The 14,434-nt window shown below is 41.6% G+C and overlaps 1 protein-coding gene across 5 annotated transcripts in view; it reads right to left on the bottom strand.

Moving 5' to 3' along the window:
- Positions 1-14,434, bottom strand: part of Mllt3 (myeloid/lymphoid or mixed-lineage leukemia; translocated to, 3) — a 263,483-nt gene that overhangs the window by 225,273 nt on the left and 23,776 nt on the right. The gene's annotated exons all lie outside the window — the stretch shown is intronic.

Here is a 14,434-nt window from a genome sequence, read left to right on the forward strand (position 1 = left end):
TATTTTAGACAGGGTCTCTCTATTGTATATCTCTGACAGTCCTGGAACTCACTAGGTAAACCAAGCTGATCTTGAATTCACAGAGATCCACCTGCCTCTGCCTCTTGAGTGCTGGGATTAAAGGTATGCACCACCACGACAGGCCTAGACTGGGTATTTAAAACAATATCATCTTGTTTTTTCAGGTTTGTATGCTAGGATGTTGAAGATCAATGTGCTGCCTGATTGGACACTGGGAGAAGGCCAACTTCCTGTAGATTCCCACTATGTCCTATGTCCGAAAATGGCAGTGACAGAAGGCTTCTTGACCACTCCTTTCCCTCTTTCCTTCCGTGTGTGTGTGTGTGTGTGTGTGTGTGTGTGTGTGTACACATGTGTGTACATGTGTGCATTTCTGAATTTATTTGTAGTTGACAAACAAAGCATTGGTTATATGCATGATACATGGCATCCTAACTTCTCCCATAAGAATCCTGATGTGTCAGATCAGGACCCTACCCATATGACCTTACTTAGTCTTAATTACCTCCATAAGTTCTACACACAAAGATCACTATACTGTGAGTTAAAGCTTCAACACAGAAATCAGGAAAGAATGGAAACATTTATCCCATAACATATGGTAAAAATATGTCTATTCTTATGAAATTGCCAAAGTGCCTGTATCATTTTGCATTCCCATCAGCAATGTATGAGGGCTCCTGTCTACCTCCATCAGTCCTGGCATTCAATGTAGCACTACCTCAGTGTTCGTTGTTTGTTTTTTATTTTATGTAGATGAGTGTTCTGCTTGTATGTACGTCTCCTTCCATGTGTATGCCTTATGCTTGAGTAAGCCATTAGATCTCCTGGAACTGACTTTATGGAAGGTTAAGAGCTGCCATGTGGGTGCTGGATATTGAACCTGGGTCCTCTGCAAGTGCACCTTAACCCCCAGCCTCTGTCTGTTGTCTCCATCTACAGTCCTCTGCTGCTGACAGGTGTACTGAGCATTCCACAGGTTCACATACCACATGTGTCTCTGGTGATGATGTGTCAACAGATGTCCTTCTCAGTGTTTTCAAGTGTGCCTCCCGAAGTGTAGCACCATGTCCATTTAGGAGTAAGCTCACCTGTGTAGCTCACTAGAAATACAGAAGACTAGGTCCTATCCAGGACCAAAGATGAGCAGAAGTGAAAACGTCTGACATCATCAGTACATGGCCACGCTCTCAGTGCAACTCTGGAGGGAACTTGAAACCCGCACCTTTTTATCGCTGGATATCAGTTTTCTAGTTAAAAGTATTTTAAAACATATATATGGGGCTGGAGAGAAGGCTCAGTGGCTAAGAGTTTGCTTGCTGCCCTTTCAAAGGACCTGGGTTTACTTCCCAGCACCCATAGGGTAGCTCACAACCATCTATAACTCTAGTTCCTGGACTTCACATCTCCACAGGCACCAAGCACATATGTGGTATACATATATACATACATACATACATACATGCAGGAGAGGGATGCTACTAAAAATCAAAAGGTCACAGTCACTTGGTAAGGTAAAGCAGGAAGGGGTGGGAATGGAGGCATCTGACCTAAATCCAAACTTCATATCACCAACATTCTACATAATCCATAGAATATTACTGGGGAGAGGAAATAAAAGGATTAACTCCCCAAAATAAGCTACAGTAACCTACTGAGAAAAGGCCGAAGTTAGCTGTGTGGCTGGAAGCTAACCTAAGCAAAGAAACATGGAAGAAAGTCACTTGGTGTGGCAGGACACAAATCAAACTCAAACTCAAAGCCCCTAATTAATCTCAAAGAGGAACTGTTTCTATCCCTAAGGAGAGGGAACCAAGAGGAAAGTTAGAGCACTGCTGGGCTTTGTTCCTTATCACTCATGTACATGGAGTACAGCATCGAAAGTAAGGGGAAGAAGAGAGAGCAATGGTCAAAACCATCAAGAATAGCTAGGCATGGCAGTGCATGTCTTTTATCCCAGTGGATATCTGCACAGTAAATTCCAGACCAGCTAGGGGATACAGGGAGAAACCCTGTTTTTAGGAGGGGGCAGGTGTTAAAAGTATTTCTGAATAATATTCTCTTTCGTTACTTATCTTCTACATCTTTTATTTCAAAAAATGGCTTAAAATGAAGCATACAATCTCTCTCTAAATGCTATTCTTTTCTAAGTAAAAGATCTGATAAATTAATTCCCTTCAAAATTTCCAGGTAGTAACCAGATAGTTTTTAGCAAATTATCAAGTACAAGATAAATGAGATAAATGGTTCTACAGTTTGAAATAAAATGTTAACACACTAACTTCACATACATTTTACAACACAGTTGATATTTTAATTATTGCATTGTGTCAACATATAGTCAAGCTGAGAACATGATTTCTCAATAACTTCATAACTACAAAGATAATGTTTGAAATAGCAATAAGACCAAAAAGATTTAAAAACTAAAGAAACACCACCCATTTCGTTCATGGTTACAATATTCTTCTATAATCAACTCTAAACCAGAGAACTTGGTCAAAACTCAATACTTCTGGAGATAACATACAGTAATAAACTTGTAAGCCACTGGTTTACTAGCATTTTATCATGTATGATGCCTCACACAACCTCTTACTAATTCCCTTCCATTATCACCATTCTCTAAGGTCAAGTTAGCTGATCTCTCGATCTCTCTCTCTCTCTCTCTCTCTCTCTCTCTCTCTCTCTCTCTCTCTCTCTCTCTCTCTCTCTCTCCTTGCAGTTCTAACACATCATCTCCTGGATGCCAGAGAAATCTTAGCATGTGGTCAGCAGCAGACTGGAGAACCAGATTTCAAACCCAGAGTTTCCATCTCCAAGACAAAGAAGTACCTATTCTTTCCAACTGACAAGGATACCTAAATTACACAGCACGCAGGAAGGGGTGACTACTTTCTTCCGAAACATTAAGAGAAAAACATTCACGACCTAGTTTTAGAGCACACTACAATATCTTCTTATTTAAAAGCTTCAAGGATTGGGTGCCTCACAAGCTTGTGTTTTCTTCGTTCCTTTATGGTAGCAACCATGTTCCAGACACAGTGTTAACTTGATTTCCAGGGAGCCCAACCCTTCGCAATGACACCTGCCAGGGCCTGCCACTTTGTAGATAACAAATAGCCCATTTACAAAATCACCTATGACAGCTGTAAGAAGCTGAAATCCCTTTCTCGACTTTCCCTCTCACTGGCCTCTCCAGCTTACTAACAAGCCTCCACAGTACATCCATCTCAACGGACACCAACTTTCCCACCCTGGAAATATCCAAGATACCTGGGTAAATGAAAACTTTAGTCCTACCTTACCAGGAGGCACAAGACCCTTTTAGACTAATGTTAAGCCGTTTACTGTTATACTGACATTTCCTAGTGAACAAAGGACATCTAAACATACCAGCCTCCTATACACAAACACAAATACCTCAGAGTAATATATCATAATTATAACATTTTAGGTTAATTACAGGTCCTTATATCATGGTCTTTAAACACAAATACCTTTCAAAAATGTTGATGTTTTTAACAACAAAAGTGGCCTCTCCTTTTTAAAATCTAGTTTACTGTTTTTCCTGACCTATTTACTGTGGTTTCTTCTGGCCATAGGCCTCAGACAGAGAAGATGACTATGCTGTCCAATCCCAGCATCTACAGACTCATCAGGGCACTCTCAACCTTCAATCAGAAGGCAGGAGTGGGTAGGTTCCTTTGGCCAGCAGCATGCAGTGTTTTTAATAAAAGATGGCTGACTGCACACTAGGAGCTAAGAGCTGTGGATGCAAATACTTCCATAGTAAATTCCATGCAAATAGTCAGCCAAGCCCACAAGACAAATGTGTAGACAGACATTTACAAAGTCATCGGTGAAGGCTCAGTTGGTATGACATACATGCCCAAGGCCCTTGGTTCAACTCCCAATACTACAAATACAAAGTGACGGATGAACGAGTATTTGAATGGGGAAGGGCGTGGGGGATCTAGACCAAGAGGAAAACTTACACAAAGGCTTGGAATATTTGAAAACAAAGAATCATCTAGTATAATGGTGCACACCATTAATCTCCATGAGTTCTCGAACTCTGTCTACAGAGTGAGCGCCAGGAGAGCCAGGGCTATATAGAGAGACCCTGCCTCAAAAAATTAATTAATTAATTAATTAAAAAGAATCATCTGAAAATGACCTACTGAGCTACTCTGTGTTGAGCCTCATAGGCTCCTCCTTGCAGGAGTGGTATGCACTTGAGTTATTTCCCCCACAGAGTAAACATTTTCACAGACTTAAAGCAAAGGAATAAATGGTTACATGTGGGCTTTTAAAAAAATAGTATGTGGTAACAATGTGACAGGTAGCTTGTCTAAGGAAGATGAAACAAACAAACAAAACAAAACCCAAAATGAGTTCCCAAATGGAAAAAGAACACAAAACCCATAAACAAGCATATGAGCAGAAATTGGTGGGCTGTGAATCCTTATAAAGTGTTATTCCAAGGTGACACTAAGATTTATATCAAAAACAAAACTGTAGTGATCACTTTGCCTACTCTCAATGTATATCATCCCAAAATATAAAATAGAAGATGAGCAAATGACTTTTAACCTTACAACCCACCCTAATTTGTAACTCTATCCTTCAGTTATTTCTGATGCATATCCCCGCCCACCCACCCACTCCTGCCTTTTACTAGAGTGGGGACATAAGGTTTTCCTATGTGGCCCTGGCAGGCATTGGACTTCACTATGCAAATCAGGCTAGCCCCAAACTTGCAACAATTCTCCTTCCTCTGTCTCCCAAGGGCTAGGATTACGGGTTCACATTGATAGGACCTCAGTGTAAGTCTGGGCTGGCTTCAAGTTGACACATCCACCTACCACTTCCTGGGTGCTGGGATCACAGGTATACACCATCGTGCCAGGGTCTACAGCCATACTTTTAAACTAGAAGAGGGGAGTGTCTTTCTCTCTCTCTCTCTCTCTCTCTCTCTCTCTCTCTCTCTCTCTCTCTCTCTCTCTCTCGTTCTCTCTGTGTGTGTGTGTGTGTGTGTGTGTGTGTGTGTGTGTGTGTCCAGAAAATCTTTTAAATGTCTTAATACCACAAGCAATTTGTGTAGAAATGAATGTACAGTGGGGACCAGCCAGGCCTCTCCTGGAATTCAATTCACTTGTCTGAGAGTCACATGTCTGTTCTACCATTCTAAGATTAAGAATCAGCTCTGACTGAGTGCACTCACATGCATATGATCATCTGAATTATGGGTAGCCTAACACTCCCTGAAAAAAAAAGGTGAGCCTAAGACAACCACGAAGATCTGGCACTGCACAGGCTTGGCGGGCAGATCATCTTCAAGATGACCCCTGTCTGGCACCATATAACACACAAGCACAGCATAGCACTCCTGAGACCACATCTGAGAAGACCCTGGGAGCCACTAAGATGACCAAGCAAGTGGTGGAGAAATGGAAAAGAGAAACAGAAGGATGTGTGCCCAATGCAGAACTGGAGGGTAGTAAGGAACAGCGTGATGTGAGTAGCCGGTGATGCCACCTGGGACTATGGTGGGGTCCTGGTCTGTGCTGCCACCAGCAGTCACATCTGGGCTCATGACCTTGCAGCAGTGGGGGTCTGCTACCACCAAAGGCCAGGACATCCCTGGTTTGGGCTGCCACCAGGGTACATGCTGATGTCTGAGGGCTATGCAGATGTGGGATAGATGTGCTGTAGATGTGGGGATTAGAGGTGAGCTCGCCCCAGAGAATGAGTATGGGAGAGCTGGCTCTGCCTCTTATCTGCAGAGTGGTGGCTTAGTTGAGAGAAAAAGACACCCTTCTCCTTCCCTTGACATTTATGGCAGGCAGGAGAGCTGGCTCTGGAGTCATGAGAATGGGAGAACTAGACATGTCCCTCACCAGCTGCAGCACTCGGAAGAGTAGGTGCTGCACCTCACCTGAGCAGCAGGGCAGAGCTGGCCCTGGTTGCAAGGGTTGTGGATGAGCGGGCCCCAGAGAGCAGGAGAGCAGAAAAGTCAGCAGGCTAACCACCTTAGTTAACTCTCAGGACCAGATCCAGAGCTTTGAACTGGACCATCCCAACATCTATCCATCAGTGAACTGCTGAGTGCATCCATAGGCCAGTCCTGCAGATCCAAAATTCCAAGATCTTCATGGCACAGGGAAGACAACAGGATCTCTGAGAGGAGTCCCAGTGAGGTTCCAGTATTGAGAGAGTAGCAGAAGCCAGAGGCCTCGTACCAGACCAAGGAGTCATTGCAATGGACATTTGCAAGCAGAGAAGTGTGGACAAAAGGGTATAGTGTGGGGCACACTGTGGCACACTACGGCTTCCACAATGAGATTTTATTTTCTCTGTTGAGGCGGGGGAGGGGTGCCAGGATGGTGGGCGGGTAGGAGGGGATGGGGAGATGAGTGGGAATGGGGTACATGATGTGAAATTCACAAAGAAACAATAAAATGTTTTGAGAGAGAGAGGTTGGCATGTTCCGAGGCTGTTGGTCTTATGCCCATCTTCCTTGATAAGGGCTGCCCTTACCCTTTGTTGGAGAAGCCACTTTCTGCAGCGAGCAGAGATTGATGCAGAGTCTCATACCTGGTCAAAGATCTCAGTCCTACACACATAGCATCAATATCAACCCCTACTCTGGCCAAGGCTCAGGGAACATCACAAAAGATTCACAGAGAGAATGAACAAGCCAGACTACAGGCTGAAATGCTGCCATTGCTGCCTTCTGGTCACAGTCATGAACACAGTCACAGTTAACCTGCTTATGGTCAAGCCAGCAGACACTCCAGCACGGGTTGGGGGAGGGATTCCCAAGGCCCTACCTCTGGCTGAAGAGCTTTAGAAAGTTGACAGCTACAGGGGAGGGAGAGTTCACTTTCTTCGGGAATATGGCTGCTGGGAAGTGGACCATGCAGGAGTGGAAGGTCTCATAGCCATGCACTACGGACAGCAGTCATTGGATTTAGAAAAAAAAAAAAAAAAGTCATGAAAGTGGGAGGAGGATATGTTATGTGGGTTCTGGGGGTGGTGGGGGGAAAAGGGGAGATATGATCAAGATATACTGTATGCCTGTATGAAACCATGAAACAATAAAACTTTCCTGGGAATTTTAAGTCACTTCTTAATGGCAACAAAGATCTCAAGACACGTTGCCTTCACACCCACCCCTTGTGATAAAACCAAAGAAGCAGTGAAGGCTGAGGCCACACGAGGGACGTTTTTACAGCTACATCCCAACACTTGCCTCCAAGGCTGTTAAGAATATGATGGCATTCCTTACGTCCATGCCCAGAACTTAGTAAGAATATCACAAGTATGCCTGTACTCCACTACATTTACAGGAGCAGAAGCATCTTCGGAGGCAGCACCGACTCTTCAGAAGCCACAAACGTAAAATGAGAAAATAAAGGTGTTAATACTACAAATGTAAATGGTCATAAACGTTTGAAGAAAACCAATTTCCAAGCCTGCAATCTCTCCATGCACCTAGTCCCAGATCTCAGCATTTATAGATCACTAGAGGGCAGGTGAGATGGTGCAGCAGTTAAAAGTACTTGCTGCTTTTCCGGTGAGTGAACCAGCGGTTGGTTCCTACTACCCACACCAGCCGGTTCACGTCTATCTGTAACTCCAGTTCCAAGGGATCTGACTCCCTGTTGTGGCTCCCTTGGAGACCTGTGCACAAATTAACAGCTGCTCACAGATATGCATGTATACACATAAATAAAAATAAACATTTGAAAAATTAAGTGAAGGACAGAATTTATGGGCAGAATTTTATATTACATAAATTGACTATAACATCACAAATAGGAAAACTCTGCCATTCTATAAACTGTCAACAATGACAGTTATATGAGAAAAAATGAAGAGGAAATGGAATAGATGTTGTATCTGCTCTTTTGAAGACATGTGCTACTGGACTAGGAAAATCCTAGTGTCCAGTCCCAGAGAAATGTAACTTCATGCTCATTAACACAGCGTCATCAACAGATGCTTTTAACAAAGTAGGTGAAAGGCGTGTACAACGTGACATCTGAAAGACACAAATATCACCCTAGTCACCTTGTAACCACAACAAGAAAACTATCTCTAAAATGGCTTTTGCCACTTTACCGGACTGATAAAGCTAATATTGGAGTACTCACCACTAGGTGCTCTGTGACAGGAAGTGACACAGAGAACACCCACAGAACTTTCCTACTATAAATATTTGGCCTTGGCTGAGCAAAGCGTGTGGGTCTCTCTAATTCTTGAGAAAAGTGGGCAGAGAAACAAGTTAAGCAGCCCTATGACTCCCCAACCCCAGAGATAAATAAGATCTGTGAACCAAGGAGCCTAGCCTCTTAAAAAAGACATCAAAGACAAGATAGAAACAATGAGAGGAGGCAGGGAAACATCCTAGATAAAAAGGAAACTAAAGAGATACAACACTTAAGGGCTAACATTAAACTCTGGGCTGATTGCTGCTTAGAGGGCTCTTTAGGAAAACACTGTTCTTAGGAGAAATATTGTAAACGGTTAGGGGTGAGAGGTCGTGGTATGTGTAACTTCCTTCTAAAGGACTAGAGGACTGGAATATAAACTGAGATAAAGCTCAGCCAGCAAATGTGAATCTAGAATCCCCTGTAATGCTTCTCTTCCACTTCACCACACGCTTGAAGTTCTTCAAAATGAGGATGATAGTATGGCTGTGTCGGTATGGGTAGTATGGAGGGGAATCAGCAAGATTAAAGACTTACGTGAGATTATATGGAATTCTCATTTCAGGGGAATGAATAATCAAATCAGGTATCTGAAGGATGAGAGGATAGTTAAGTAAGGCAGGCATTTCTATACAGTATTAGAGGACAATCGATTCTGCCTCTATCATGTGAGGACTGTAGTGTTGCTTTATAAAGCAAACCCAGTTCTTGAGGGATTTGTCCCTAAGTACTATAAGGCTTTCAGGATAGTGAGTGGAGTCACTGTTATATGACACACATGTGCATCAAACATGATTACATGTTTATAAATGGGGGCCTTAAGGCATTCAATAATTCCCTAAACATATGTATATATTTACACATATAGATTCTCATATATATATTGATTGTAATTAGATGCCCATTTTATTCAAAAAGTCTTATCAGGTTTTTACCTATTTTCCCCTCCTGCAAAACCATGCAAATCATTTAATTCCACCATAAAGAGAAGTCTTGCAAATATAGCCATTTCTCTATCCCGCTCCAGCCACTCTGGCAACCACTAACCACATGTAACTATTAATCCTTGAAATCTGGCTAAGGCTGAAAAACTGAGCTTTAATTTTTAATTAACTTGCATTTAAATGTAAATAATCATGTGTGTTTAGTGGCTGTTATTCTGGATACTGCAACAATGTGGTACATGCAGAAGTAGATATAAAATGTTGTAAATTCACAAGCTTAAATAAAGGGCAAAACTAAGGAGAAAGGTTCAAAATAACCAAAAGTCCTTAATAAACATTGCAGAGTGAAATTCAGTTTTAAACCTATTCCAAACCAATGCAACGATCAGAAAAGCCAGTGCGCTCAATCAACTGCACTGAAGTAGCGTGGTTTAAGAGGCCACGACAGTCGAGACTAATAAAAACGAGTTAACCGCTGTAATGTGTTTCTGAAATAAATTCTATCAAAAGTGTGGTTGCATTCACAGAGTTGGCTTTATTTTTAAAGGTGTGTGTCTCTGTGTGTGTGTATGTGTGTGTTGGGGGGGGGCACAGGGGAAGGGAGAGAGAGAGAGAGAGAGAGCTCACCCTGTGGAGTTTAGAGGACAACTTGTAGAAGTTGGTTCTTTCCTTATTCTATGTAGATCTTGGAAACCAAACTCAGGTCATGAAGCTTAGCAGCGAGGACTCTTACCCCTGAGCTGCCTGGCTGCCACTCACACACTTATTTGAAACACATGCTGCCAGTGACATTCTTTGTATAAGATGGGCTACGCCTAGCCAGTACTGCCACTAAGCCCTGCTCCTCTCTAGTACCACAGTCAGCCTACCACCTACTACCTGACTTACACTACTGTCAACTTTAAATGCATGTCCATACTTTATAGAGTTATTTTACTCTCTACTCAGTAAGGTGGAAATGTCTTAGAACAGTCTCTGCACATAAATATTCGATGAATTGTCTTTATTTGCTATTTCCTAGCAACCTGGAACTTTTTCTGATTGCTTTCGTTCTCTTTGTCAGTACTAGAAATTAAACCTGACTGACACTAACCACTCAAACATGTTTTTTTTCCAGTGGATAGAAACAAAACTCACACACACACAAAAAAATTTTAAGAGGAAAGTTACAGAAACATCTAAATACATAATTATGTCTTGTTCAACTTAGAATGCTTTTATGGACCAAGAAACAGCCAAGCTATCAAAGTAATTGTTTTCAAATACAAAACTATGGGGAAACTGTTTGGATTTAACATTTTAACTAATGAAATTATAAGAAAAAAAAAACTGTTCCACTGAAATATAATTCACAAACCATATTCAAAGTATTCAGTATAGGCCAGGTGTGATGGTGCACGCCTTTCATCTCCGCACTCAGAAAGCAGAGCAGTGACAGGTAGACCTCTGTGAGTTCAAGGCCAGCCTGATCTACATAGCAAGTTCCAGGCCAGCCAGGGCTACATAATGAAACCCTGTATCAAAAACAAAAAAAAAAGTACTACACAGTACAATGAATTTACTCCCGGCAAGCCTGTACACCCACTAACACAGTCAACTTCAGAATATATTACCTCAGAAAGGCGCCCTGCACAGTTCACAACCACACCCATACCGCCACTCATATTTGTGGCTTTCTGTGTCTGTAAACTTCCCTATTCTGAATATCCACATAAATAGAATGACATACTGTCTTTTCTTGTGACTAGCTTTTCTCTCTCCCTATGTTAACAACAGACATATGACTTGCTTTTGCCATTTTTACTAAAAACAATTCTATTATAAATTCTTATGTTCGAGCTTGTGCATAGAGGCCTTTGTTTTTTATCTGAAGAAAATGGGATAACAAGGATTAAAACTGCCAGGTAATGCAAGAACTCTCCACTTAACCTTCTAAGGACCTGCCTGACTAGGGTTTTCCACAGGGCCTGCAATGCAGCATTTTATACTCTCCTCAGCAGCGGCAGGGTTTCTGATTTCTCCATGTCCTCACCAATACAATACCGTGTCTGGTATTCTATGACAGCCATCCAGCTAAATAGGATATGGTTGGTGTCTCACAGTGGTGTGGATTTCCATTCCTTATTGGCTAATGGTGCTATTTGCACGCAATCATTAGCAATTTGTTTACCAACATAAAAAAAAAGTCTTCTCAGATCCTTTACCATTTTTTAGTTGGTGGGTTGGTCTTAAGAGTTATAAAAGTAAGAGTCGAAAGAAAATTTCATGACGGAATGTGATTTTCAGATGTTTTCAGTCTTTGCTCAGTCTATTCAATTGCTGTCCTTTGGAACACAAGTTTTCCATGTTTCTATAGAATGTCCCATGTGTTAACACTGTTGCTTCTGGGGCTTTTACTCCTAATCGACAGCACATCTGAGGTGATGAAGATGAACCCCTGTGTTTTCTTCTAAAAGTTCTATAATCATAGCTCTTCTACACAGGTCTTCTTGAAGTAAAAATTTTCACTTCAGTTTCAGATAAGTTTTATGTATAAGTGTGACAGGATTGCAACTTAATTCCTCTACATACAGATCCAGTTCTATCAACACAGACTGTTTAAAAGACAACTATTCTCGTGAAGCCGGTATTACCTGAGAGTATAGAGGTTTAGCTTTGGACTTTCATCTTTGCTCCACAGATGTCTATCCATCCTCAGTACCACAATGTTTTGATTACTGTCCCTCTGAAGTATTAATACTGGGAAGCGTGAGTTCCTCTACTCATGTTCTTTTCCAATAGTATTTTGGATGTTCTGGGTCCTTTGTAATTACATCTGAATTTTAAGTCAGTTCAACAGTTTATACAAAGAAGTCATGTGAATGAGATTCTGAAGAGATTTACTGAGACTGTACCAACCTGGGAATATCAGCATCTTAAAACAGTCTCTCAACCAAAGAACATAGGAATTTCTTCACTAATTTCTATTTCTTTAGTTTTTCCAATAAATGTTGTAATTTAAGAATAATTTATACTTATTTTGTTAAATATATTCCTAGGTTTTTCTGATATTCTAAGTACAATTACTTCACTAATTTCACCTTCATATTGTTCACTACAGATGTATATAAACTACTATTAATTTATATTTATTGAACCTGCAGCCTAATATTCAGTGAACCATGCAGGATATTCAGTCCTCAGCCAGATACACAGGTATTAAATAGTTGTTTCTATTACTGACATATGTTTATATTTCAAATGTCTTATAATAAAGGTGTATTACAATAAAACAGTTCCTCAATGCCTATGTGTGAAATTGTGATTTTTTTTTTAAATTGTTCACAAGAAACTGACAACCTGAGAACAAGAAACACTGCGTATTCATCAGATGATGTGTGGAACCTTGATAATAAGTTTTATTTATTTTTTTATAACAAAGCTGCCAACCATCCTTTAAGAGCCTCAGGAGACCACTTGCTTCTAAGCTGAGCAATGAAGTTCACCTTCCCTGATTTTTAACTTTTGTGTTTCTAACTTGAATTTATGTATCTCTTTGAATTTAGTATTATCGCAGGGTGATGCTGGTGCCCAGAACTTGACCAATACAACAGAAAGGTCTGAATATATTGTAACCCCTAGCTCTGATTTTCCTTTCTCTGAAACCTATTTCATGCTTTTGATTTTCCAAAGAAAACTAAGAAAAATGAGTGAGGAGAGAGAAGGCGACAGTGAGACAGACCCCGGCAGTTCTGTAGTCCCCGGCTTCTATCTGATAGCACTTGCTGAGTGCTTTTAGCTAAAGCATTCTCACTCCGAACAGGCCCTTAAACTTGGGGCATCTGGTTGGCATTCTCAAGGAACCTTTAAAAGCAACCAGGTCCTTTTTTATCTAAGCAATTTTCGCTTCACTTCTAAATAATTTTTAAATTACAGTTATTTGTTGGAAAAATAACAGCCACAACCTACAAAACCACACTTTGTCCCACAAAGTCCAATTGTAGCCCAGATCTATTTTTGGCTTCATAACAACTTGAGCTCAAGAATCTCAGTGCATTGTTCAAGTTGCATTACAAACAGTTTCTGGAAAGAAAAGCAAAACATCAAATGCTGCACAAACCAAAAATGGCACAGAGTATGAGAAGGTCTGAGTTCCAGCATCTGCTGGAAGGGCCAGCAGCACTCTGTTCCCCCACCCCTCACACCTTCCTCGTAACTGTAACGCAACCCAACCCAGTGGTATGAAAGTAGACCCCTGCTCATCTCCCTGTCCTTGTCTTGCTTTATTCAACAAAGAAGCCAGATAGTTGAAGAGATGTGTGAATCTGGAAGAGAATTAAGCCTGCAGCATGAAGCACATCAGCTCAGTCCATCATTAAACTCTTCACAGTGGCCCTGGTTTGCCTCCACCCCTCTACTTCACTCCAAAAGTTAGCTTAAGGCTAGGCTAGGAAAGCTGCCTTTCAGCGTTTTCCTTTTTCTCTTTTAAATGTGTACGGATATTTCGCCTGTATGGCTGTCTATACACCACTTGCATGTAGCACCCATAGAGGCCAGAAGAAAGAATCAGATTCCCCTAGAGCTTGATTTACAGTGCTATGAGCTGCCATGTGGGTACTGGGAATTGAACCTGGGTCCTCAGCAACAGCAGCCAGTGCCCTAACCACTGATCCATTTCTCCACTCTCTCTGAGCCCCACCTTCATCTTTCTTGAAGTGAGCATGTCTACAGCCTTTGCTCAGATGCCGTCCTCCTCCAATAGAAAACTACACAGAACAGGAGATTCACACTAAGTAAAGTACCATCGCTAAATCAAATCCATTCACATTTCAGTTACTGTGCCACGTGCCACTAAATCCATACTTTCATGAGAAACGCTGAGCTGCATAAAGAAGAACACTGTGACAAACTTAGTCTTTGTCCAGCAAGCCTGGTAGGACACTCAATCGCAAATCACAATAAAAGTTTCTGATTTTCTTCCCCAAATTACAATCACTATCCTCAAACCCCTTCTTTTGCTATACCTCCTGCTTAGATGGGAAGTCGGGGGTTATTAAAGGGAAAGCATCACATTCAATGATCAAAAAAACAAAACCATTCCAAATTCCCATCTGTATGCCATACTCAGGTAATGTAGTTCAGTAGATAGCACTCACTGCTCGAGCCAGACAGCCTGAGCTCAGACCCCCAGAACCCACAGACAAGCTAGACACAATAGTGAACATGCCTGAAATCCCAGTGTCCCTGTAAAGAGAGAGGAGGCAGAGACGG

This window comes from Mus musculus, chromosome 4, assembly GCF_000001635.26.
Source record: "Mus musculus strain C57BL/6J chromosome 4, GRCm38.p6 C57BL/6J".
Taxonomy (NCBI): Eukaryota; Metazoa; Chordata; class Mammalia; order Rodentia; family Muridae; genus Mus; species Mus musculus.